At 50.4% G+C, this 26580-nt stretch overlaps 1 protein-coding gene across 3 annotated transcripts in view; it reads right to left on the bottom strand.

The window, feature by feature from the left end:
- Positions 1-26580, bottom strand: part of LOC136300898 (protein CEPU-1) — a 356401-nt gene that overhangs the window by 149438 nt on the left and 180383 nt on the right. The window contains exon 1 of one of the 3 annotated variants that reach the window (XM_066203609.1): positions 17988-18033. The exons of the other annotated variants lie outside the window; for them this stretch is intronic. The gene's annotated coding sequence lies outside the window, so the exon portion shown is untranslated. Of the gene's footprint in view, positions 1-17987; positions 18034-26580 lie in introns of those variants that run through there. 3 annotated transcript variants of the gene reach the window in all.

Genomic DNA, 26580 nt, shown 5'->3' with positions numbered 1-26580 from the left:
CCTGAGTAAACCAGGTGTAAACTTTGCCACCAGGAAACAAAGGTTTGCTTCTACACACGTGTTCTGATGCCAGTTACAAGCACGTAAGGAGCAAATTGGGTCGGGTCCAGAGGGTCTGAGAGCAGCAGCTCTTCAGCATTGACTCAGATCTCCATTACTTAAGGATCCACTGCCCATTTTCCCCCCTTTTTTTCTCCCTGTCTACCTCCAGGCAGTCAGGCAACAAGACAGGGAGATGAAATCTGGAATCCCATGAGACGTGAAGTCCTGTAAGGAATGTACTGTTGGATTCCCTTTTCCCTGCCCATCAGTGGATGCTGGTGTCACACAGCAGACAGAGGTGCAGGAATTTTGTCCCACGCTGAAATGGGGCTGTCACAGCCCTGGCTGGCACCCGCTGTGCCTTTTGCCTGGCATCAGCGCACAGCTCACAGACAGAGCGGGCCAAATTCCTCCCTGGGGCAGCTTAATTAAAGTCAATGATGGTACACCAGGGATGAACCTGGCCCACTGGCCTGAGCTGGAGTCCACAACAAGTCCAGCTGGCAGCTCAGAGGCACCAGGAAGGATCCCTGGCACTGGGAGCAGCGCTGGGAGCTGTGGTCGGCATTTGCAAGTGGGAGACAGACTCAATAAACCCAGGGCTAAGTAAACCAGATCTGTAATAAATAACAACCAGCGTTCCACCTCTTCCAAATGCTGTGGAGATCCGCCCAAATTGTCCTCCCAAGCCCCATGAGCAGTGGGGACATTTCATTAGCCCTGTCACACTGACAGGGAAACAGGCACTGGGAGCCTAATAATAATAAAAATCCATTATGTCGCAGTGCTTGTTGTCTGTGCATCCCAACTAACAGCTCCAAAAGGCAGGGAAATGGCTGGGCTGGTTTTAATGGAGTCAGGGGGATGGAAATGTGCAAGGAGGGTGGTAATTAGCTTTGGGTCACTCATCAAGATGGAGTTTGCTGAGTGATGCCACCAGGTCACACCCAGGCTGGGCTGAGGGACTCGAAGCTGCAAGCAGGATGGATCAGGGAAAATGCTGTTCCACAGCTTGCTAACTGAAGGAGAATCAGAGAATTCAGAGAGTCCCAGAATGATTAAGGTTGGAAAAACCCTCCAAGGTCATCAAATCCAATCTGTGACTAATCCCCACCTTGTTACCCAGCCCAGAGCACTGAGGGCCACATCCAGGTGTTCCTTGGACACCTCCAGGGATGGGGACTCCAAACCTCCCTGGGCCGCCCCTTCCAGTGCTCGACAACCTTTTCCATGGAGAAATTCCACCTGATGTCCAACCTGAACCTCTCCGGCACAGCTTGAGGCCGTGTCCTCTTGTCCTGTCCCTTGTTCCCTGGGAGAAGAGGCTGACCCCCACAGGGCTGCACCCTCCTGTCAGGGAGTTGCAGAGAGTGAGAAGTCCAACCTGTCTGCACCTGCACAGAGGGGTCTGCAGCAGCTCAGATCCCTCTGCTCATCCAAACCCGTGCCAACAGACCCCCACCAAAACTTCAGTGTGGCTTTATGCTGAGCTTGAGGGGTGTGATTGTCCAGCAATTGCCGTGTGATTGCACCACAACTCCGCTTCCCACACCTGCAATTTTCACTCTACTCCTACAACTCCAAGGCTCCATGGCTGCAAATTAATTAAAGCGTAAGTGCAAAATCAGTGGTGCCACTGAATGTTAAAAATACCCTTCCATGGTGACCTGGAAGCCAAAGCCACAATTTTTGGAGGTGGAGGTAATGTTAAGAGCTGAAATGTAGTGAAATTCCAGTTATAGGGACAAGTGGGAGGTGGTGAGGTTATCCAAAAGCTTTACCACGGTGTAATTACACCGTATTCGTCAGGTAATTACAGCCCTGCTATTATATGCTACAACTCTCTGTTCCATGCCTAATCCCATGAGGTAGATTCAGAGGGATAAAAGGCGGCAGCAACAGACACCTGACTGCTGCAAGAAGGAATGATGGACGTGGACTGACAGGCACAGCAAAAGGATGGGAGGTAAGAATGGAAATGCTCCAGGTACCCAGAGCAGTCGCTCACACCCAGGGCAGCCCCATGCGCATTCCCAGCCTCTGATGCTCCAGGGATTCACACCACGCAACAGGAAGTGCCAGGCTCGGCTGCTTGGGATCTATTGAGGAGGTAAAAGCATCCATCAAAAGCCAATCAGCTTTTGGAAAGCAGAGAAAGAGGTTACTCCGGATTAATTTTTCACTTCCGAAGCTTTATGGGGAGTTCTGAAAGTGTCAGGTCGCGACGCTTCAATATTTTCTGAACGAGAAGCTCGAGCGCTGGTTCCAAACTCCTCTGTTTGGATTGTCAGGTAATTTGTACCCAAACATTTCAATTAAAAATTTCTGTTGGCTCATCTGTTTGGGTTTTTCCTCTGGGGAGAGAGATGAAGGACTTGGAGGTTTTGCTTATTTCCCAATTTCTGTCACTTCGATGCTTCATAAGCTACTTCAGGGTTGAACAGGGAGGGGGAAACCTAAGAGCCCATTGCAGGGAGAGCACCCAGCCCTGGCTGAGGGGTGGGTTCATCCCTACAGCTCTTCCTCTGCCCTGTGACACATCTGAGTGTCCCTGGGTCCCCAGGGTATTTTTTTCTGGCAGCAGGGCACTGGTGGAATCCCATCCCTGGAGGAATTTAAAAGCTGTGTAAAGCTGGTTGAGTGGTGGGTGTGACAGCACAGGGGAAATGGGTGGACTCAGTGATCTTACAGGGCTTTTCCAACCTCAGTTATTCCGTTCCATTGTCTTCTATTGTCTCCTATTCTATTCTATTCTATTCTATTCTATTCTATTCTATTCTTTCTTCTATTCCAATTCTGTTTGGTTCCATCTCCTCTCCTCTCCTCTCCTCTCCTCTCCTCTCCTCTCCTCTCCTCTCCTCTCCTCTCCTCTCCTCTCCTCTCCTCTCCTCTCCTCTCCTCTCCTCTCCTCTCCTCTCCTCTCCTCTCCTCTCCTCTCCTCTCCTCTCCTCTCCTCTCCTCTCCTCTCCTCTCCTCTCCTCTCCTCTCCTCTCCTCTCCTCTCCTCTCCTCTCCTCTCCTTTCTTTCTATTCCATTCCATCCTATTCCATGATTTCCAGGGCTTGCCTCCCCCCAGACCAGCACAGGGTTCCTGTTCCACAAGGCTGGGGAAACATCCAAGGGACAAAATCCCACCCTGCTCCATGGGGTCCCATTTGGAGCTCCAGTGCTCCATGACCTTATTTAACACTACTGCATTCCCAAGGCAGCCCAGCCCAGCCCTGATGTTCCTCACAGGTCTCCTACTGCTCCCTCCTTCCACCTGATCCTGTTTTCCTGGTGCTGTTTGCATTCATATTTCCACAGCAGGCGGGCACAGGAGGGGATGTACGGAACTGTATCCATGGTGGAATTCAGCAAAGTCTGGAATAACCCCAACACTTCCTGTTGCACAGCACGGCATGGAAAATGAAGACAATTCCCCTTTGGGTGCTCCCAAAACATTTATGCAGAGCAGACGTGGGCATGGAAATACAATCAGATGGGACACAAACTGTGTTTTTGCTGGGGGTTTTTGCCGTTTGGGTTTGTTTCTTCCTTCTTTTTCTTTGTTTTAACTCAAGCTGGACTAAATTCTTTATCATCTGCTCCTGCAGAAGCCACGCAGGATTTGTGGAGCCACAACGACAGAGAAGGAGCAAATCCCTGCGGGATGCCAGGATGCATCCCAAGGGAGCAACTCACGGAGTTGCATCCACGTGGACTGGCTCTAATCCCCCTGGGAGCAGTTTCATCCACTGAAATCCATCCCTTGCAAGGTGCCAGCACAGCTGCCATGGGAAATAAGGGCCGAGCCATTGTCGGAATGATCTTACAGGAATGATCCCCATCTCCATTAGGGGCTCAGCTAAGCCATGAAGCCTGAAAGTTGATTATACCTTTCGTTAGGAATGACTGAATGATGTTTTAAAGCTGGAAAATGAACTTGCAGCTAAGAGGAAACACTTCCTTGGCAAGGCCGTAGAGTGGGCTCCCCGCGGGATAGATGCAGCTGTGAGAGTCAAAATTAAATTGATATTAGAAAATTTCCTGAGGGGGAAAGAAGTCATCTGGTGCCTGCAGAAATGGCATCGTGCAGAGAGCTGACTAGGAAATGGAAAGCTGCTGAAAGTCAAATATATATGTGCATGTATATATATATATATATGTTTAAATAAAAAAGAAAATATCCTCTAACTTCCCTGTCTCAGCAGAAATTTACTAAAAGTAAAATTTTCATGGAATAGATTCTTTTTCATCTCTGTTCACCTAATGCAAGGACATTCCAGCTAGCTCCCAGCTCCTGGTAGTGTCGTCTGTGTCCTGCAGATGAGACACAGCATGGCAAGTTGCTTTCCAGTGGGTTTTAGGCTTTGAGGTTTTGGGGTTTGGTGCTTCCCACTGCCTCCCAGCAGGTCTCCCTGGCCAGCAGGAACAATTCCTGGCTTGGCCATCAGACAACAAAACTACTGAGCTCCGTCCGGGCAATCACCTTGATTTAGATTTGTCCAATGGAAAATCAGTTTCTCTGGACAAAAAAATAAAATTATCCCAAGAATTTTGCAATAAAGGCACTTTCTGTGCAGAAATGTACACTGATGGAAGACCAATGGGCTCTGACCAATCTGGTCTAGTTGAAGATGTCTCTGGTCACCGCAGGAGATTGGATTAGGTGAGTTTCAGGTCCCCTCCAACCCAAACCATTCCATGATTCACAGTCAGGATTCCAAAGGTGTGTTTCTCCATCCCTCCTCCCCATGTCCTGAGGTGCATTTGGGAATGGGCAAACGGAGCAAAGCAAAAAAAGATGCAGATGCAAAAGCACAGGTGGAGACAGGAAAATCCCTCTTTCATCGACCTCCCTTGTCTCCCTCCATCCAGACAGAGGCATCAGGAGCCTGCACATTTCCATTTGCACTGGCAGGGAGAGCAGGGACAGCTCCAGCCACGGCCACAGCAGGAATCTTCGGATCAGATTAACCAGGAGCCGCTGATGGCGACAGTTCTTCTGCCGCTCCCGTCGCATGCTCACAATTTACCCCAACAGCCTCCAGAAAGGGACACACATTCCTTCCTTCGGTGTTTACCCAGGGAAAGGTGAAGGCTCCATGGGGAGCACAGCCTGGGGGCAGCTGGAAGGACTCTGCCAGCACCCACTCGCCCCCAGCCTGCGGCGTCATTCCCAGACACTGCTCGGCCCAGCCCAGGGACACATCCACAGCCTCGGCTCTGCCTCAAACATCATCTCCCCCTCACTTCCTTAAATCAAAGCTTCCAGCACGGCTGGCTCCCTCCAGGAATGAGTCCAAGCTCCCTGCAGCACAGGCCACCCCTCCATCACCACACCCAGCAGAGCACAGCACTGGACTCCTTCAAAATTCCCGTTGGGAGCACCTCCATACCTCCACTGCTCCAAATTAGACCCGCCCCCCCAGCCTTCATTTTGACCTCTAAAATAAAAGCAGTCATAATAAAGACGAGCTGGTTTTATGAGCTGCTAGATTCCAGACATATTTTCATGGTTTTTGTGCAACCCCAGCATCTCAAAGCTGCTGCTCAACCAAAGCCTGGATTCCTCTGCAATTGCACGGTGCCAGCAACATTAAAAAAACGCCATAAACTCTGATGAGACCACTGAGACCTGCAATAAAAACAGGAGGGCTGGTAGCACCACACACATCTGCTGCCAGCATCCTCCTCCACACCTGACTCCTACTCTCCAGGCTGGAATCCAAGGGAGTCACAACACCCTTGGGGAGCCCCTCACCACCCACCCATCTCCGAATGAATAGAACCATTGCCAAACCAGAACTCGGAGGATGGAAACCACAAACACGCTCTCCCAAAGGCAGCTTGTGAGAATCTGCAAGGCAGCGGGGATGGAGCGAGGTCACAAAGGGAAAAATCAGAGGCAAAGAGGAGCCAGGACCTCGAGTCCAGGCTCTGAGAGGGAAGATAATAAAAAGGCATCATCCCTTCGCAGGCAGTGAATTGTTGCTTAAGCCCGAGGATCACAGACAGCCCTCTCGTCTGAATGGAGCAGTCAAGTGAAGACATTTCCCAGCCATTAAGTCGAGCGATAAAGCGCCTGCAGTAAAGTCAGGCAAGTGGAATTTATCATGGCACCGTACAGATTGTTGGGCCAGGAGAGAGCTGGCTCGGGTCAACAGGTTGACCTCTTGTGTTGTCTAAAGATCCTTCCCTTCATCGCCTCCATTAACGTCCTGTCTCTGCGCTGTGGCCGGCGCCAGCGCTCCCTCCCTGGGGGCTCTCCCCCTTCCCTCCCAACTGGGGGGCACTCTCTTAACAGCCAGGCAGAAAAACTTCCCCTTCCAAAGCTCCAAGCCACTGCTCCTTGTCCTACCACTTTTGGAGAGCAGGAATAATTCCCTTTCTTCATTTCCAACATTGCCCAGAAGATCTTTAGGGACTGTGGTCCCTTCCCACCTCCTCAGGATGTTGCCCGGATTTTTCAGCCTTCTGATGTTTGCATTTTCTACTGGAGCTTTCTCAAGCTTGTAACAAAAACAAAGACTGATATTTTGTAAATAATATATTCCTTCCAGGGGGAAGGACAAATTGATGGACTTCCAGGTTAACCAGTGGGGTCAGAGAGGTGTTAACCTTGTCCCCCAATCCCTGAACAAATTCCAAACACTATATAAGTCAGAATTTCAAAATAAAGTTTTCTTCTTTTTCTTGCTTCTCAACCTGACGGGTGAGTGTCCTCCTTTTCGTGTCCCCTGGTGACATCAGGAGGCTTCTTCTCTTTTGCTAGACTTTAATTTAGGGCTGGAATGGCACAGCCCAACCTTGTGATGTGCCTGCTCTGAGAAGCCACCTCCACCTTCCAGGGAAGGAGTTTTATCCTGACAATGACTTTTTTTTTTTTCCTCAAATATGCACAGGGATCATCCTGCTCATCCCAGCCAGTGCAGCAGCTTCAAATTCTCTGTTGCCCACAGAAGCTGTGGCTGCCTCATGGCTGGAATTGTTCAAGGCCAGGTTGGATGAGGATTGGAGGAACCTGCCCCAATGGAAGGAGCCCATACCTGTGCCAGAGACTGGAGTGAGATGAGCTTTAAGGTCACTTCCCACCCAAACCATTCCGTGATTCTTTGATTCTACAAAATCCTCTTTGGTTATGGTGTTCAACAAGGAAATAAATAAATTTTGAACAGTGACATGCAGCCAGTAAAGGCAATTGGGGGCACTCAAGGAGGGCAAAAGTTCCTCCAAGTCCCTGTGATCTGAGATCTCAGCCATTCAGCTCACATCAGGCAGGCTTTTGTTCGGGATCAATGACCTTGTTTAGACCAAAACCATCCAAGCCCAACCTGCAGCACAGAGGATGTTTTCTTGCTGTTGGTTGGCTGAAGTTATCCTCATTTCTACCTTTTTCTATTTCCTAGAAGAGACAGCAGAATAACCATCGGGAAGACAATTCCCAGGATGATTCCTGCCTGGTATCAGAGGAGCCAAAACGCGCAGATGAAAACTCTGCAAATGTTTTGCAAGGGAGCAGGAGCCCTTTTGAAGATGGCTGATTTCCCAGCACAAACATTTCATCCAGCCCTGAGAGTTCTTTGCAAAACAGTTTGAGCCCCACAAAAAAACAACCAACAAGAAAACCCAAAAAACTGTCAAAACATTGTGAAGGAGACTGAATTTTTCTGTTCATTTCAAAAGGAACCGTCAGCACCCAGGACCAACAGACTGCTGGGTGCGTAACAGTGCATGGAATTCAGGTATTTGGTTTTTCTGTCTTCTCCAGGCAAGAGCCAAGTGGTTGCTGTGCTCCTTGTTGGAGGGACAGTACAGGGTCACCTCGCCGAAGCTCCAAAATAAAACAACCAACCAAAAAGTGCAACCCAAAAAAATGCTGAACCCCAGGTATCACAGAAATCCAGAATGGTTTGGGATGGGAGGGAGTTTAAAGCTCATCCCATTTCAAACCTCTGCCCTGGGCAGGGACACCTTCCACTACCCCAGGGTGCTGCAAGTCCTGTCCAGCCTGGCCTTGGACACTACCAGGGATCCAGGGGCACCCACAGCTGCTCTGGGTAACCTGTGCCAGGGCATCCCCACCCTCCCAGGGAGGAATTTCTCCCCAGTACCCCATCCAGCCCTGCCCTCTGGCAGTGGGAATACATCCTCTCTTGTCCTGTCACTCCAAGCCCTTGTCCAAAGTCTCCTCCAGCTCTCCTGGAGCCCCTTTAGGCCCTGGCAGGGGCTCTGAGCTCTCCTTGGAGCCTTCTCCTCTCCAGGTGAGCACCCCCAGCTCTCCCAGCCTGGCTTCAGAGCAGAGGGGCTCCAGCCCTGGGAGCATCTCCATGACTTCCTCTGGACTCTGTCCAGCAGCTCCATGTCCTTCTGCTGTTGGGTGCCCGGGAAAAAAAAAAAAAATATATATATATATATATATATCCGTCCGTGCGGATGGCTGCGGGCAGCCCGGGGGAGGCTGTGCCGCCGTCTCGCCCCGTTTCCTCCTCCCCACCCGGCTGCTCGGCCGGCCGGCTCCTGCCAGGCGGGAGCAGCCAGGCGATGGCAGCGGGCGGGAGCGCCGGGTGGATGGGCAGCGACTGTCAGCGCTGCGCAGACGCTCCCAACGAGCTCCTGGGGCGCCTGCCAGCCCCAGCCCCGTGTGCTCCAGCTATTCCTGCAGCCCCATCCCCTCGCCCGGCTTGCTCGAGCACCGGTGTATCGTTATGATTATCGTGACGATTCAGGAGGGCTCATGTAACCACACCTAGGACTCTGATCTCTTCAGAGGCATCATAGCTAAGTTAATTGAAAGGCAGATTCTTTATACAGTGTTTGGGTACAATGAATAGGATTGATCCTTTAGGGCACCACCTTCATGTAAACATCTCTACCAGTAAACAAGTTGGAAAAACACCAGGTGTCAGGAGGAGGATGTCTACAGGGATTGTTTTGGGTTCCTCCTTATGATTTCCCAGGCCGGACTGAGTTTTGTCCTTGCCTTTCCCACAGGGTTCAAGGCACTGCCTGGAGCCTGAGAATCCATGTTCTGACCACTACCAGTTCTCACAGTGTAGTGCTGGGGCATCATCCTTCCTGAGGAGCAACAAAACCAAACCACCAAACCACGCTCAGCTGGAGGAAAATGGATGTTTCCACACAATCCCAGCTCACTTGCTGAAAAAACAGGTTAAAACCAGGCTGATGTAGCCCCAAGCCTGCAGCCCCTCCAGGACTAGCTCTAGATACAACTGTCCCTGTGCTGGGACGGGTTTAACATCCAAAACAGGCTGCATGTGAAGCCCTCTTGCATCCAAACCACAGGAGACATCCATCCCAAGCTGTTGCCCATCCCTCATTTCCCTGCATTCCAGCTCTAGTTCTAAAAGCCAGCTGGGAGGGAGGGCTGCAGGGAGCTGCTGCTTTCCAGCCAAGCCAGAACGCAGCTCTGGTGCTTGTGAGCATCCCCTCCCCGTGGGAGGATCGGTTCCCTGGGTGCAGCAGGCTGGGGGATGATGGGATGCAGCAGCTAATTTTCACTAATGGTCCCAGAAAGGCAGGGAGAGCTCTCCAGAGGAGAACACACTTGAGCAATAACCTAAATAGCTCCACGTTTCCAAGCAAAAAGTCCTTGAGGAGGGAAGAGAGGCCCTACAGTTGAATGTCTCTCCCCCACCTGCACCGAGACTTGGCTGGGGATGTTGGAAAAGAGCTGCCCAGGCAGGGAAAAACATCAGATCTGAAATGTGAGCAGCAGCTCTTGGAAGAAGCTGGAGTACGGCTGGATGTCCAGCTCTGCTTTCTGTGCCTGCTTGGACAGACTGATGGCAGTCCTGGGAAGAGCCCAGCCCCGAGCACGTTTGGCTCCGTCGCCAGCCCGAGGCAAAAAAGTCAGCCCATCTGTGCTGAGACAGGTTGATATAGAGGGCGAAATGCCTAAGTAAAATTCCACAACAGGGCATTAAAAAGATGTAATAAAATATACACGAGTTATTAAATATTGTCATCAAGATGAATCATAAATCAGGGATTTTATGGTTTCTGATTATAAATTCCATTTATTCTGTAAGCATTTAAAGAAAGAAAAATGGAGATTCAGTAAAGATTTAAGCCCAGCCATGATGCTGCTGATATTTCACTGTTGCTTGTGGATGACACGGTTGTGGAAGCCCAGTGTTGGGTGCACAGAATTGTCTGGAAGGATCCCCTTGTGCCATGAAAAATTCCAATATCCTTATGGACAGCACTACAGAGTTCCTGCACTGCAAAGTCTCCTCCTCACCGTGTTTATGGGTTGCAAGATGCAGCCGACTTTCACAAAGACAGAAATCATCATTTCGGGGAAGGGAAGGCTAAAACTAGTGAGTGTTTGTGGGAAATACCTTTTCCCCTCTTCAAATGCCAGGAGAAATATCAAAGAAATTGCTTTCTTGGAAAGACTCAAGGGTTCAAATAAACTGTCAAGTGCCGGGTGCCAGCACTTCCCTCCTCCTGCCGCAGCAGGACCGTGAGGCTCCTCCTGTAGAGATGCCACCACAAAGAAATGTCAGGAGATACAAACCTTGAAAAGATTTCCACAGGAAAACAAGGAAAGGGACAGCCCGTGCCATCCCATCCTGAGGAGGCTCTTGGCCCAAGCCAGCCTGAAGCAACCAAACCCCTGCTCTGCCCTGGTATTCCACAGGCACAACCCAGGCGTGTCGACAGCCCTGGCGCTCCCTCAGCAGTGAGTATTTCCTGCATTTAATGCCCATTCCCATTTTTCAGCATCACAAAGCAGTGCTAGATTGTTCCTTGTCCAACCCTCAAACAGGTCGACTCAGTCCCCAGCCCGCATTTTTCAGCTAAGACAAAATACACACCTGATATACAGCTTTGCACGGGCTGTTTCCGTTCACCTTAATCCGTTCACCACCCTATTGCAGTTCATTTTCAGGGGAACCGAAGCCCACGGACACAGATCCATAACCCCAGCCATTAAATCCCATCTCTCAGATAGGCTGGGTGGAAGCTGGACCACAGGGCAGATCCTGTTTAATTAGGGCTCATAAAACCAGCTCAGTGCTGCACCGGGGAGTGGGGCTGATTTGCAGCTGCCTTTAAAACGGAGCAGGGTTACTGCTTCAGCAGTTTTCCCAGCCAGTTTTATGGATGCAACAAAAAAAAAAAAAAAAGAAAGAAAGAAAGAAAAAAAAAAGAAAGAAAAAAATAGAAGTTTGCGTGCCAGGAGTTTTAGTGCTGAAGCATCTGATAACGTCACGGCAGCTTGTCATGGGATGGAGGGAAGGAGAGCACTGGGATGGGAGATGCGGAGGGAGGCAAACCCAGCCTTGCTAAGCCACAGCAGCTCCTCAGCGGGGAGATAAGACACGTTTAAAATGAGCTGTGCCGTATTTCCAAACAGCCTGTGTGAAGGTTTATGTCTGGCCAGATGAAGCAGTGATGGGCTGCCAGGCTGGGGTTTATGAGGTGCAGCAAGGAGGGGATGCCATGAACCTCAGCTGGGGGGAAACACTGGGATATGCACAATCCCAGAATCCCAGAATGGCTTGGGATGGGAGGGATTTTCAAGGTCATCCCATTCCATTCCCTGCCATGAACAAGGACACCTTCCACTACCCCAGGGTGCTCCAAGCCCCGTCCAACCTGGCCTTGGACACTTCCGGGGATGGGGCAGCTGCACCTTCTCTGGGCACTCTGTGCCAGGGTCTTCTAAAGCTACTCTCTTTCATCAAAACAAATTAAATCAGGCTTCTTTTTTTGTTTTTTGAGGGTTTTTTTTCAATTTCTGAGTAGAAATTCTGTCATATCCCCACTGCCAACTCCTTCTGGGCTTCTCAGGCTGCACCTGAATTGCTGCGCTGGGGTTTTACAGCCTGGTGCACATCTCTGGACAAGCTCTCCCAGCTGTTTGCACATGGAACCCATCAGACCAGGAGGCAGGCTGCGGGAAAGGAGCAGGGATGAGCTCGTTCCTGCTGCTGAGCCTCCAACACGCAGCCTGGCCCTGCACAAGGTGAGCTGGTTGTTTGTGTGAGCCCCCACAACAGTCCCAGGCACAAGCACGACAGTCCAGGTGGGCATTTGGAAAGATGAAATGGCAAAAGGGGGGCAAAAAGCAGCACATTAGGTTTCTGGGATAGGAAAATAAGAGGATGAAAGCTTCCCTCAATGCCAGCCAGGGCAAATCAGCCCTTCCCTTCCTGCCTGGCCGGCTGTGGCTTTGGGTAAAAATGTGATGAAGCAGCTTTATGCATGAAAGAGGCCAATTTAAAAGAAAAAAAAAAAAAAAACCAGGGCAAGTGTAAGGAAAAAAGAAGAACAGAGCGAGACTGATGGGGTCAGGGCGCTGTTAAGGATGTCAATACCCATCACTCACCAGTAACCTTTCTGTAACTCCTGACCCCGCAGTGGCTGTCGCGAAACCGCAGCAAAATTAAAACAGAAATGAAGCAGCATCAGGTCCCGGCGAGAGGAGGCAGCGCCTGACAGGCAAGGTAAGGGCCTGACGTGGAGACAAGGAGGGGGCACGGCGCCGGGCCACGGGAAAAGTGCGAGGGATGCAGGATGCGGGATGCGGCGGCAAGGGGAGCGGGCGGACACGCGCTGCCGGCACAGCGGGACACGGAGCAGGGGGGGCTCGGCTCGGCTGACAGCAGCGGGCTGCAGGAGGTGAGGATCACCCCGGGGACAGAGGAAGGACGAGGCTGATGCACCCCAAGAGCTGAGGCTGGAGGGGGGACAGCGCATCACCACAGCCATTGGGGTTACAACACCACCACTCTGTGCTTTGGGGGACTTCTGCTAAGAAAAGGTGGTTTCCTCAGGTTGCAGGTGGGTTTTCACGCAGTCCTGCATCCCATCCATCCATAAAAGTAGTGAAATAAGCAGCAAACCTCCCTCTGAGAGGGCTGGAGCTGCAGCAGCACGATGCTCCCCTCTCCTCCTGCCCCTGGCTCTCTGTGCAAATTTAAAGCATGTTCCAGATATGGGCTGACCTTTCCAGAACACATGAAAAGGCAAAAGGAGAGGTGGGAATGCACAGAAAGGAAAATGCGCCTTGCAATGGAAAACAGACCATGCACACCCCACCTAGCAAAACGGGGGAGGAAGGGGATCTGGCCTGGAATCAGTCCCAACCAAAGCCAGGTCTTCTCGATGCTGTCCCAACCCCAAAGGTAGGTCCCAAGGCAGACCCTGAGCAGATATAGCCCAAAAGCACACGGGACCAGCCTTCCTGGTGAGGGTTGCCCTTGCTGAGAAGCATCCCTAAGGCTCATCCACAGTGATCTCCCAGCAATTTAATCACAGATTTTGAGGGAGATAAATCCCCCAGATCAGCTTAGGGAGCAAGTAGACCATGGCAAAGTCTCCCCAGCACTGTTTCACTCATCTCATTCAGCCTGCAGAGCATCCTTCTCCCTCCCCATCACACAGATACCTGCCTTTCTCTTTTGCCAGCCTCTCCCTCAGCCTGCTGTTGCGAGAAAAGCAGGACAAGCTCATCCCCCGGTGCCAGCGGTTCTGCGCCACACCAGGCACAGCCCTCGCCAAGAACAAGCGCACAGAGGGAAGGCAATCAGGAGAACCACGGGAGATGCTGTCACACACAAACAGCACTGAACCTGCTGGGACCCCGTGGATGGCAAGGACACAGATTCCTGGGGTCCTGCCTTCCCCGTCACGGCTCTTTCAGCTTTAAGCTGGGCCAAGGTGAGGGTTCCTGCACTTGTGGGCACGGCCCTCCCTCCGCCTCCCAGCCCGGCACAGCGTGCAGGATCAGCTCAGGCTCCTCTCTGCAAGACATCCAGAAGCTGAGACATAGCTGATCCATCTTCCCCGCTGAAAGAGTGTAAACAACTCAGCTGCAGGCTTGGAGTGCAAGAGAGGACACGCAGTTGGAAATTTTAAGGGCCAATTTACTAGGTAATTTACTAAACACGCTAATAATTGACATTGCAAGCACCATCCCGCTGTCCCCAGCTCCTGCCTAATATCCGTAGCAAGAGGGAGAAAACAGCTTTCCCTGTCCTCGTCGCTCCACAAAGCCTCCTCTGCCAGCCAGATCCTGGATGCCATCTGGGCAGCTTCGCTCTGCTCAATCCCAACCAACACAACAGCAACCCTGGCAAAACCCAGGCTCCTGATTAGTATGCATATTTCTGAGCGCTGATTCCACCTGAGGATCTGTGCAAGGGAAAGGTGTGTTGTAATTACCACCTCTTCCCTAGCTGTAATTAAAGACAAACTGAAGGGAGTTATGCCCAGGCTTTCGGTTTCCCTGAAGCTTTTCCCCATGCCAAAAAAACAGCTCTGCAAGAAAATTCCCAGCAGCTTCTTGGAAAAAGGCAGCGGCTCAGCCTGGAGTTGCAGCCTGGTTTAGATTATGGTACTTAGGCTGGGCTTTTCATCCAGACACAAGGAGAGGGCTGGAATCCAGGTATCCCACATCCTTTAGCCACATGCTGCAGGAAGGGATGAACTGCCCTGTCTGTGAGGAGCACAGGTCATGGAAGGGTTTGTGATGGAAGGGACCTTAAAGAACATCTCTGCCACCCCTGCCATGGGCAGGGACACCTTCCACTGTCCCAGGTTGCTCCAAGCTCCATCCAACCTGGCCTTGGGCACTTCCAGTGATCCAGGGGCAGCCACAGCTGCTCTGGGTAAACTGTGCCAGAGCCTCACCATCCTCACAGCTAAGAATTTCTTCCCAATATCCCATCTAACCCCGCCCTCTGGCAATGGGAATACATTCTCTCTTGTCCTGTCACTCTAGGCCCTTTTCCAAAGTCCCTCTCCAGCTCTCTTGAAGCCTCCTTAGGCACTGGAAGGTCTTCCCTGGCTGGCAGATGACCAAGTTAAACCAGCTCCCTATGATTTAAGTGACTAAGCCGGGGTGTGGTGAAGCCCAGCACACCCAATGGCGGCATCTCTGCACCAGTGGATGTTACACGTTCAGTCCTGCCCAACAAACCATCCCAGGCCATTAAATCCCTGCACAAATGGGAGGGATTTGAGCTGTTTGTTTGGTCAGAAACGCTGTTTTGTTGAAATTTAAAACTTCCCGAGGGAACATGTTGACTTTGACAAAGTCACGTTTGTGCTTTTATTGCCTTGATTTGCTTCATTTTAATTCCGAGCACCTCTGCTGGTTCTTAATGGTTCCTACTCCTAGGAAATCTCTTGGAGAGATGCTCTGCTTCCCCCACTTCTCCTCATTGAGAAACTCCACTTGCAAGACAGGAAATGAAATTCTAAATTCAAAATCCAGTTCATATTTAACACAACCTCTGCATTATTGACAGGGATTCCAAATCAGTCCAATCCTGGGCACTGTGGGGAGCACCCACAGCCGGGTGCCCAAAGGACCAGTGAACATCTTTGAATTTATTTCTGTCCTGCACCTGGCTGGATTTACACATTAGAAATGAGGATGCAAATCTGATGAGCAGTAAATAGCTCTGTGCCCTCAAAGGCACAGGGCTTTCAAGAGGCCTCTCACCACTCTCTCAAGAAAAAAACAAACCAAAAAAAAACCCTCTCAGGGTCCACAAAGGCCTTTCACATTGAGCATCTTCAGCCTGAAAAGCCCTTCAAAGTTGTCACTCTCAGCAAGCCGGGTCACAGTTTGCAATTAATCATTCACTTGATTAATTTTGCCTCCTTTAGCCTGCGAGTCCCCGCAGGCACGAAACGCTGCCGGGGTGAGGAAGCCGTGGGTGGGCTGTGAGTGCACCTGAGTCAGAGCCAACGTGGAAGTGCCTTGAGAGCACGAAGCCAAATCACCCTGCAAGAGGTGCCAGGCATGGACACAAGGTCAAAGCTCTTGCCTAAATGCCTGGGCAAGCAAATTCCTTAAAAAAATTCCTCTGGTGGTGTAATGACCTCGCTGAGACATTGCATCACACATCCCTCCTCCTTCTCTTCGCCTTACGCTCAGCCTTACTCTACTCTCTCCAGTGGACCAGCAAAATATTCCTTTCAAAATGCTGTGAGGTTTTTTTTGGGGTTTTTTTTTTTGGTGTTGGTTTTCTTTCTTTTCTTTCCATTAAGAGACATGTTCATTAGGAAAATATCAGAAACCTCTGGGGCAGCCTGTGCTTCTAAGTCATTTTCCAAATGTATAATGAGCCAGGAGTAAATTTTTTAGGGTGAATTTAATTGACCTTTGCAGTGGCATTAGACAGATTGGCTTAAAGTCTATTAGAGCACAGTGTAACCTGGTGAGATTTTAGGCAAGGGTAGAGGAAAAACCGATGGAGTTGGATCGCTCTCCTCCCTTCCTTCCCAAAAGGAAGGAAAAGAAGGATGGCTCAAGAATAGAGAGGGATGAACAGAAGGGGAGAGAGATGAACAGACGGGGAGAGAATTAAAAGGGAGAAGTGAGGAAAAGAGTGGGAGGCAGAGAGAGGGGAGCAGCTCCAACTGGCCCTGGGCTGCTGCAGGTTTGGCTGCTCAGGGACGGGCAGCAGCAGCCGCTGACGGACCAGCTGGGCCGTTTGCTGGGGGACACGGTGCCAGCTCCCACCAGCTGAGGATCAGGCCCTCGGGTGATGGAAGACGTGCCAGCTTTGCAGGGATGGCTGGCGAGCCGCTGGTCTCGCAGGGAATGGTAGATCCGTCGTGGCTGGCAGATGTGGGCTGGGAGCTGCTCCAGGTGCCATGGCCAGGGACACGTGCCCGGGACCTGCACCTGCTCAGGGACACCCCTGGGGTCACGGGAAACTGTCCCTGCAGGGGCTGGGGGAGGCTCCACGTGCTGGCTCATATCCAGGGGGAGATGTCAGACTTCCAGTAGCACTAACAGGGGCTCTCCAGGGGCTGCTGAGAAGCAACAAAAAGTGAAAAATATGGAATTTCACTCCAGTGCAGAGAAACAGCATGGCATGAAGGCACCAACCTACAAAGCCATGTCCTGCACACACCTGAGACTCCAGTCTTGGGCTCCCAGGGCACAATTGGGACCCAACTGCACTGTGATGTGACCCCAAAAGGCACACGGTGGCTGCAAGCACTTCAACAACCCAGTGTATACAAATATATAGAAAATTAGAGTCACGGAATCACAGAACGGCTAGGGTTGGAAGGGACCTTAAGGCCCATCTCGTTCCACCCCCTGCAGGAACACCTCCAACTAGACCAGGCTGCTGCAGCCTGGCCTGGAACACTCCCAGGGTGAGAAGTCAACAACCTCTCTGAGCATATACATATACGTGTATATATATACAATGAGTTGAAAATAAATGAGTTATATATATATGTGTGTGTGTGTATATATATATGAGGAGTTTAAAAAAAAGACTTATATATATGTGTGTATATAAACTAGGAGTTAAAAATGAGGAGTTTTATATATTTATATGTATAAATATATGTATATATATATACACACACATATATATATATACACACACACACACACACACACACACACACACACACACACACACACACATATATATATATAAGGAGTTAAAAACTACCCAGCCCTTACACCAGGAACAAGTTTCCACCCCCAGACTGCAATTCCTGCCTCCTTCTAGCAGCAGTGGAGGGGGGGTCCCTGTTCAGGGTCAGCACCCCCAGCCCAAGCCCCACCTGCAGCAGCACCGCGGCACAAGAGAGTGGGAGCGGCACCTCTGCCCCGGGCACTCACACACCTCTTGGAATTGACACGGGTAAAATTGCAGCAATGAAAGGCCCCGGGGCAAAGCTGGGTGCCGGGAAGATGGCAGGGCACTGCTGGTCCCACCCTTCCCTGTTTCACAATTTCGGCACAGCAGTCCCAGGTTGTGTTTACAGGGAAGTCAAAACCTCGGTCCGACAGGATCCCGGGATTGCAGCAGTGGGGTCGGACCCCACGGAAAGGGCTCTGCTGCCCCAGCACCGGCTCTGCCTCTTAAAGCCCTGCTGGATCCATCCCAATTATCCGAGCCCTCGGCACAGGGCTGCCCCCGGGGAGATCACCCAGGAACACTCACCTCTAACCTGTCAGCACTAAGGAACTACATTTCCTTCGGTGTTTTTTCCTTTGGTGTTTTTTGCGCCAGCCTATAAAGGAGGGCCGGCAAATCAGCCTGGGAAAATCCCGAGGTTGTTTTCAAACATGACTTGTTTTGACTTTTTTTCTCCCCACCCAGCATTGATAATCTGAGGCACTCCCTGTCCGCGCAGCGCTGGGGTGTGAAATGCCAGGTTCATTCCAACCCACACCGTTCCCACTCGGCGTGGAGCAATCCTCCCTGAACTCATTCCCAGCTCTGATAACGAGATGGGGTGCAGCGCCTAGAGATAGGAGAGCAACGTGACACTGAGAGCTCAGGGCTGAGCCCGGCTGGTGCCCTGGTGTTGAAATCATCCTCCCTCCCCTGCCCTACAGCCAAAACAACTCCGGGATGCTCTGCTCTGTGCCAGAGAGGCAGCTCTCACTTGCAATCCCCCTACTGCGACATAAATGAGATTCCAGCATCCCAATTTCCAGTTACAAATCCTCCCCCGTGCACTGACCGGTGCTAAACGTGCCCGTGGTGCCGGCGGGGCTCTGCTGCCGCCAGGGCTGACCCACGGGTGCCCTCCCTGCACCAACCCGGCCACAAAAGGGTTACCGACCTGCTCTCCTTTCCAAACTTTGCTGCTTCATCCCCTGAGAGGCTGCAGCGAGGGAGAAGTGGGTTTCAAAAGCGAGCCGGAAAATGAGAGAGAAAAGGGGAAGGTTTCAGCTGGATGCGGTGAAATGGAAGGCTTTGTGTTTTCGGAAATTAAGGGTGCAAGGGGTCTCTTTGTGCTAAATGCTCTGCCTGGGATGAAAGTAAATAGAGCTCAGCTGGGAAGGGGAGTTCGGGCGACATCCAGAACAATTTTTAGCCCCGTTAGATATTAATTTCCCATACATCATCGCCCTGTCCTCTGCCGTTTGAAGTGCTCAAGGTTTCAGGCTTCAAAGCGCACCAGGCCGGCCCCTGGCACAAAGCTCGGGATCCGTGGGGAGCCGCATCAGCAGGTCCAGCCCCGTGTCCCAGCAGGACCCCTCCCCACCCTGACACCCCCCCTCGGGCCAGCCCCGGGATGTGGCAGCTCGTACCACCGCGCGGTGACATCCCCGGGTCCCTGCTGCAGGAGGGAGCGGGGCTGGGGGGACCAGGCAGAGCAGATGAAAGTGCTGACCCACTTTGTGGCCCCAAGTGCTCATTAAAACCCAGCCGCGTGTCCGTGAGCGCCTGGAAAAGCCGGTGGGGTCACAAAGCCCGTCCCTGCCTGGCTGTCACTGATGAGGCACCTACCAAAATCAATGGCGCTTTGTTGGGTTGCGTCAGCTTAACGAGGAAAAGGCCATTTATTGTTTCAGCGGGGAAAGGCTGACGCACCACAAAGGGGGCCCTTTGCCTGACTCAGAGCAAGTATCTGCGGCTTTTCCAGGGTGATTTGCCTTTGACAAGAGGCTTCTGTCCTCCAGCAAGACGCCTGGGCTGGCGGTGGTCCCCGCCGGGAGAGGCAGCGATGCTGCTCCGGATCCCCAGTAAGGGATCTGCGTCCAGCATCGCTGATGTCGGGGTTTGCAATTCCTGTGGACGCACAGCACAAGCACAGAGCGCGGCAGGCAGAGCTATTCCAAATTTTCTCCTGGGCAAAGCGAGGCACGGCTGACCGAAGAGCAGGAGGCAGAGCCCAAGCTGAACCAGAGCCAGGCCAGGCAAAGCCCAACCATCTGCCTGCTGCAAAGCCAAACGAGCTGAGGTTACTTGATTGAAACAGCAAGTGCATAAATATCCAATAAAATAAACAACAGCCATAATTAATAATAAAATAAAAATAGCCTTTCCTTTCTGCTCCTGCACTTTGCAGCCGCAGAGCTCAAGGCACATCACACGCCAGAGTAACAACTAATTATAAGCACCAATTACGATGATAATGAAATAATCTACCTTCCAAACCTGCCTGCCATTAATTTTCCCTGGCTGTAAAGAAGGTTGAGAGCTCACACTGGACAGAGGGAGTGACATGGGTGCACCCTGCTCTGTGCCACAAACCCGCCTGACAGCAGGCGGGGGGACAGGGCCATCCTCACACCCTGCGACCTTCCCGCAGCTGTGACTTCCCCAGGTCATTGCCCAGAGAAGCTGTGGCTGCCATGTTCCTAGGAGTGTCCAAGCCAGGTTGGACAGAGCTTGGAGCAACCTGGGATAGTGGAAGATGTCCCTGCCCATAGCAGGGGGTGGAATGGGATGAGCTTTGAGGTCCCTTCCAACCCAAAGCATTCTGTATTCTATGAAAGCCACACACTCTTTGGGGTAAAACAGAAGCAAAGCAGCACAGCAAAGATTTGATTTATCTCCTCTCTCAGTAAATTGAAGCTTTTCTTTCACAAACCAAAATAAAGGGGCTGAAGGAGGACAATTTGGATGAGACGCTGAGAAGCGGCGTTTATCCCTTTCTAGACGGTGACTCAGGGAATCATGTGGGCACCAACTGATTCATAAGACAGCAGTTAAGCAAGAGCCTGAGTGATGAAGTACTCGAGGTTTGCACTTCATCGCTCTCCTGAGTCAGAGCCAGCACCTTGCTCCCAGTCCTGGCTCATCCTATGTCAGGCTGTGTCATTGCCCACTCCATATCTCCAATCCCAGCTCATCCCATGGAAGCCTTGGATGTCATTGCCTGCCCCATATCTCCGATCCCAGCTCATCCCATGCCAGGCTGTGTCACTGCCCAATCCATATCTCCAATCCCAGCTCATCCCGTGCCAGGCTGTGTCATTCCCCACTCCATGTCTCCGTTACCCATCGGGGCAGACAGGCGCTCACGATGCCAATGCAGAGCTCTGCTCTGTGTGACAAGGACACTCAGATCTTACCTGACCTGGGAATGTGTGCTGTCAGCCCAAAAAGCCAAGCCTTGTCCTGGGCTGCATTCCCAGCACCATCAGCACCAGGTCCAGGGAGGGGATTGTCCCCTCCTGCTCCACTCTGGTGAGACCCTCCTGGAACACTGTGTCTTGCTGTGGGACCCCAACATCAGCAGGACATGGAGCTGCTGGACAAAGTGCAAAGGAGGCCACGGAGATGCTCCAAAGGCTGGAGCACCTTTCCTATGGAGACAGGCTGGGAGAGCTGGGGATGTTCAGCCTGTAGAGGAAAAAGGCTCTGGGGAGAACTTATAACCCCTTCCAAGGCCTAAAGGGGCTCCAGGAGAGCTGGAGGAGGACTTTGGTCCAGGGTCTGGAGTGCCAGGACAAGGGGAATGGGTTCACACTGCCAGAGGGCAGGGATAGATGGGATATTGGGGAAAAATTCTTCCCTGTGAGGGTGGGGAGGCCCTGGCACAGGTTCCCAGGTTAGCTATGGATGCCCCTGGATCCCTGGAAATGTCCAAGGCCAGGTTGGACAGGGCTTGGAGCACTCTGGAACAGTGGGAGGTGCTCCTGCCCTTGGCATGGGCTTGAAACAAGATGATCCTTAAGGTCTCTCCCAACCCAAACCATTCTGGGACTCTCTGATCCTGTTTTTCATTACAGAGGAGCCTGGTTGGTGCATTTCACCAGCAAGGATGGTGACCAAGCCCTGAAATGCTCCTCTCCAACCTTACAGAGAGCCACCAAAGCACAGCATTTGATCCAACATGGAAAAATTCCTGGGCTGCAAAGAGGGAAAAGCAAAAGCTCTGCATGTCAGAGAGGGTCAGAAGCCCCTCATGTCCCAGCCCCAGTGGTTCTGAGCAACACCATGTGCTGTAAAGCCCAGGGCTGGCTCCGGCACCAGGGGTGAGCAGAGCCTGTAAGATTGATTTCTTTTTGTTTTCGATTGACGGCGTGTTTGCTAGAAAATGTCATTTTCAGGAACCGAAACTATCTGTGGATTCAAGTCAGGTTTAGCGAACAGTTTTCGCGGAAAATAAATAGAACGGGGAGAGGAGGGAGCTGCAGAGAAGTCAAAACATCTCCTGGATGATGTTTCTTGTGTGTTACATTTCAATCTCTCACTTGAAATGTCATTGTCATTCCAAGAAATTGACATTTATCTAAAAGGTTAAAAAAAGGCTACGCTGAGTGAAGCATATGGGTCGGTTTCCACGTTTGCATAAACTGTTTCATTAGGATTTGACAGAAACACTGGGTTGACGTCACTGAATGAAACCCAGCTCCCCACTTTTCTCCGAGGTGACCTCAAGGCCATGTTGTTCCTTTGCCCTGGCCACCAACTCGGCTGTGAAAAAGAATTTTAAAAGAAATTATTCATCCAACATTGGGTTGGGAGAGTGCGTGGAGCCGTTCCCACCACAGGGAATCTTCCAGACCGGTGCAAGTGTACAAATCCCCTCGGAAAGTTGTCACAGGTTTTGGCAGCTGTGACAGAGCTAAACCAGCGTGAGTCCATATTGAACTAATGGAGGATCCTAAAATCCAGGAATGTGGAGAAAACAGGGCTGAAAAATGACACAACCAGCACACCCAAGCAATATCAATTGTCTCATTCATCCTGAATTTGACCCCAAATGCCAGGAAGTCCGTGGCTGTGTAACGACCAGCCACCACCAATTTAGTCCTTCAGATTAATCCCTTGATAATTATAATGCCGTGCTTCCAGGCTGGAACAAACAACCCCTCCCCGAGGCAGAAAAGGCCTTTTCATTCTCCCTCGGAAAGAACTGGTCAAAGTCCTGATTTTCGGAATTTTCCCCCAGACTGATGTAATGCAAATAAAAATTACAGGGCCTGGGAGGCGGGAATGACTGACTGGAAAAGAGAGGGGAAATGTCTCTGGGAAATAATCAGTCAATGGGGGTTTTGTGATGGAGCAATCTGAGAATTCCTGTGGGAGGACCACTGGAGGGGAAGTGTTCAGCCAAATTTTGGGAAGATGCTTGCTCTCCCCTGTGTCTCTCAGGACTGGGAATGTGGGAAGGATTGAGATGCCCAACTCCTTCCAACCTCATGCCCGATGGATCTCAAATTCCTCCAAAAACACAACTGGGGATCTCATCCTGCCCTCTCAGTTCCCTCCTGCCGTGGCACCTGAGAGGGACTTATTTTTACAACCTAATTCAAACAGGTTCTGCTTATAAATTAATGGCTCCAACAACTTGAAATCTCCCCAACAGCAGCCAAAATTCATAGAACTGCAGAATGGAGTGGAGGGAGGAGAATCATAGAATGGTCCAGGCTGGAAAAGACCTTAAAGATCATCTTGTTCCACCCCCTGCCATGGGCAGGGACACCTTCCACTATCCCAGGTTGCTCCAAGCCCTGTGGAAACTGCCCTTGGATACTCCCAGGGATCCAGGGGCAACCACAGCTGCTCTTGGCACCCTGAGCCAGGTCCTCCCCACCCTCACAGGGAAGGATTTTTCCCCAATATCTCATCTAAACCTGCCCTCTGTCAGTTTGAAATAAACCCAGAGCAAAGGTTTTAGCAGTCAGAGTGCTGGCAATACTTCTGATCTGGATGTCAACTCTGTGGCAGCTCCTTTTCCTTTTTAATTATTTAGTTGTTTTTATTTTTAATATTTATTCATTCCTTTTAAAAAAAAGCTCCAAGCTCCTTAGAAAAAGGCTGCGTGTTTTTCTAGCCTGTGCTTGGATGACTCTCAGCCCCCTGACAGAGAATCTATAGGTGCTAACAAAATACAAACGGATAATTAATCACCATAATTGGGGATTGGGTGGCTTTTATTCACTTCCATCTCCTCTGTGGTGTTTCTTCAAAGGAAAAGAGGAGGGGGGAAAAATCTAGTAGAGAAGGGAAGAAAAGAAATCCCGTAAGTCTAAATGGGCTGCGCAGATTTATGGGGAATTAGTTTAGTCCTTGGGACCTTGTGACATGAGAGTCCAACCAAACTCCATTCTTGCCTTTATGATGTTTTCAAGCCCCCTCAATGCAATTATTTCCTTGTCTCCCTACAGCCCATCCATTATTCTCCATAATAATATGTTTTCTGAAACTCCTTTTCCATAAACAACGAGAGCAGGCAGCGAGAAACCTCATTGTTATTGATATCATGTCACATCACCAGTAAAACGGCTCCTGCAAAATGGGCTGAGAATGGAGATGGTTTCAATTGAAAACATCCCCACCTTTTACATCGGCCCAAGATAAATGAGGCCAAGGCACTGTGACGTCACACGGGGAAATTGAACCCCCACAGTTGTTTTAGGGACAGGGCTGAGACAATCAAAAACATTGCTGGTAGGAAACGGGTCCTTGTGCAGAGTTTGTTAGCTCCTTCCACTGGATCTGGCCCCACACCATCGCTCACCAGCCATGTAGCTTTTAAAAGCAAAAGAATCCAGGGTAATTTGCCCTGTGAAACCAAAATCATGCAAGAAAATCAACAAAATGTTGTTTTCATCCAACGTTTGATGTCAAAAGCACTAATACCACCAAGGTCCTGTTAAAATAGCAACAATCCTCAGCCCCCAAATCATCATCCTGAGGGGTTCAAGCCCACAATATCCATTATAACTGATAAAATCACAGCAACTGCAAAGTATAACTTGCAGTTTCAGTGCCAGTATCACAAACAGAGGTTTGAGATTAGCTTAAATAGCTAAAAGTGCTGCTTGTAGCAGTGATTGCCCAATGTAGGTCCGGATTCTGTATTTGTAAGGCTGGAAGACAGAGCTCAGGCCACGCCAACGTTGTCTTAGCACTCAGACACATGAATCATGATCATTGAATTAATTAAAACAGTCCAGTTATGATCCTGACAACATCAAACAAGGATTAATAAACTTCCTGCATTTTCTAGTTAGACCCAAGTGTATGTCTGACCCCCCACATGCCCCAAAGATCATCCATGTCTCTAAAACTTTCAGGTATAGCTTGAATCACCCTAAATCTTACAAATAAATCCATGGGGTGAGGACAATGGGATCAGCCTATTCAGAGACTCTAGAACAAAGATTTCACATTAAAAGATCAAGAGGGAAAATCACTCATTTGCCACGAAACAAAAGCAAGAACACAGCTGGAAGCAGCCCCGTAGGATGAGATAACTGATGCCAGGGCCCTGCATCCTTTCTTACCCTCCTGGTTATTTTGACATTTCAGCAATAGGAGCATCCAGGCAGTGCATTTGCTCAGGGTGCAGATTTTTATCATCCTAATCATGCTCCGGGACCAATACATGGAAGCATTTACTGGTCCAGAAAGCATTTGTACTGTTCCAGTAACTAAGCACTTTTGAAAGACTCTTTTCCACCTGATTGTAGGAGCTGATAGCTCAGGAGCCGCTAGCGAGAGATTGATGCTTCAAATGTTTGAAAGCTCAAACTCCAAGCAGAGAATATTGCACTGGTTTCTGGCTCTAGTGGTTTTCATAACACCCGGCAGCAATATCATGTCAGAACAGCAGCTGCCAAATCTGGTCTTCAATTATTGCCAACTTCAAGTTCAAGGAGAGCTAAATCCAGGGGTTTGGTGGAACCTGATGTCAAATGCAGCCCTAACAGGACTCCCCTTTGTCTTTTCCCCTCTCCCATACATATTTCAGGAGCTGCCAGGTGTCTGCACCCAATTAGAGACTGTGGAGTTCAAATGTGTGGACGGCTGGAGGCATCCTGGCCACGCACTGCTGAAATAGGTGGGATAAATGGTTTTGACAAACAAAACCTTAATGCTTTCAACCTCAGTTGAAGGGGACCTTCAACCCTTCTCCTCACCCTTTTCCGGCCTGCAAAGTGTAACAGTGGAAAATGGAAAGTTGGGACTTGCTTTCCTTCCTGAACTTATTTAGTCCAAAAAAAAAAAAAAAAATAAAAAAAAAATGGAGATTTAAGATGTCTTTTGGGGATGGCAGACTTGTTGTCCAGAGAAGCTGTGGCTGCCCCTTGATCCCTGGAAGTGTCTGAGGCCAGGCTGGATGGGGCTTGGAGCAACCTGGGATAGTGGAAGGTGTCCCATGGCAGAGGGTGGAACTATATTATCTTTAAGGATAATAACCATTCCATGAGTCTGCGACCTCATGCCTTTAATTTGCATATACAACAGCACTGGAAATTACAGAGCAGGATTCTGTGACTGCGGAGAGATGGGTCTGTGCTAACTTTGCTGCCCCCTCACTTTTAAACCTTCTTGTCTTCCCAACAGGAAGATTTTGGCAGATAAAATCCACCAGATTACACATATTCCCGCAGCACGGAAAAATTCCAAGAGCAAGGCTGCAGAGCTTTCCCCCTGCAATGACATGTGCAAACGTGTTCTGAGCAGTTTTGGGAATTCAATGACATCCCACGTGGCTTTTGCAAAATCTCCCAGCAAAAAGTTTCATTTCGTGTCACACAAGCGACCTGTGCAAAAGCAGGGGGTGGGGATATGCTAATATCCCTAATGCTATCACTTCTGCAAACAAAATTAATGATTTTCAAGCCCTGGAGCCATCAGATTCCACTTCCACAGGGACTTGTGTTGGGCGAGCACCAAGTTCTCTCAGCCACGTGGGAATTTCCGACTTCAGTGATATAAAAGATGAAGGTTAAGCACGTGGGGGAGCTACGTGAGGACACCAGAGAAAGGCCGTGATGAGTTTCCATCAATCCACAACGTCTAAGGCCAGAAGGGACAATCAAAGCTGACAGCCTGG

Source organism: Chamaea fasciata, unplaced genomic scaffold (genome assembly GCF_029207755.1).
Source record: "Chamaea fasciata isolate MVZ Bird 193981 ecotype frontalis unplaced genomic scaffold, bChaFas1.0.hap1 SCAF_24, whole genome shotgun sequence".
NCBI classification, from domain to species: Eukaryota; Metazoa; Chordata; class Aves; order Passeriformes; family Sylviidae; genus Chamaea; species Chamaea fasciata.
Note: the sequence above shows the minus strand (reverse complement) of the source record. Positions and strands in the feature narration are given on the sequence as shown.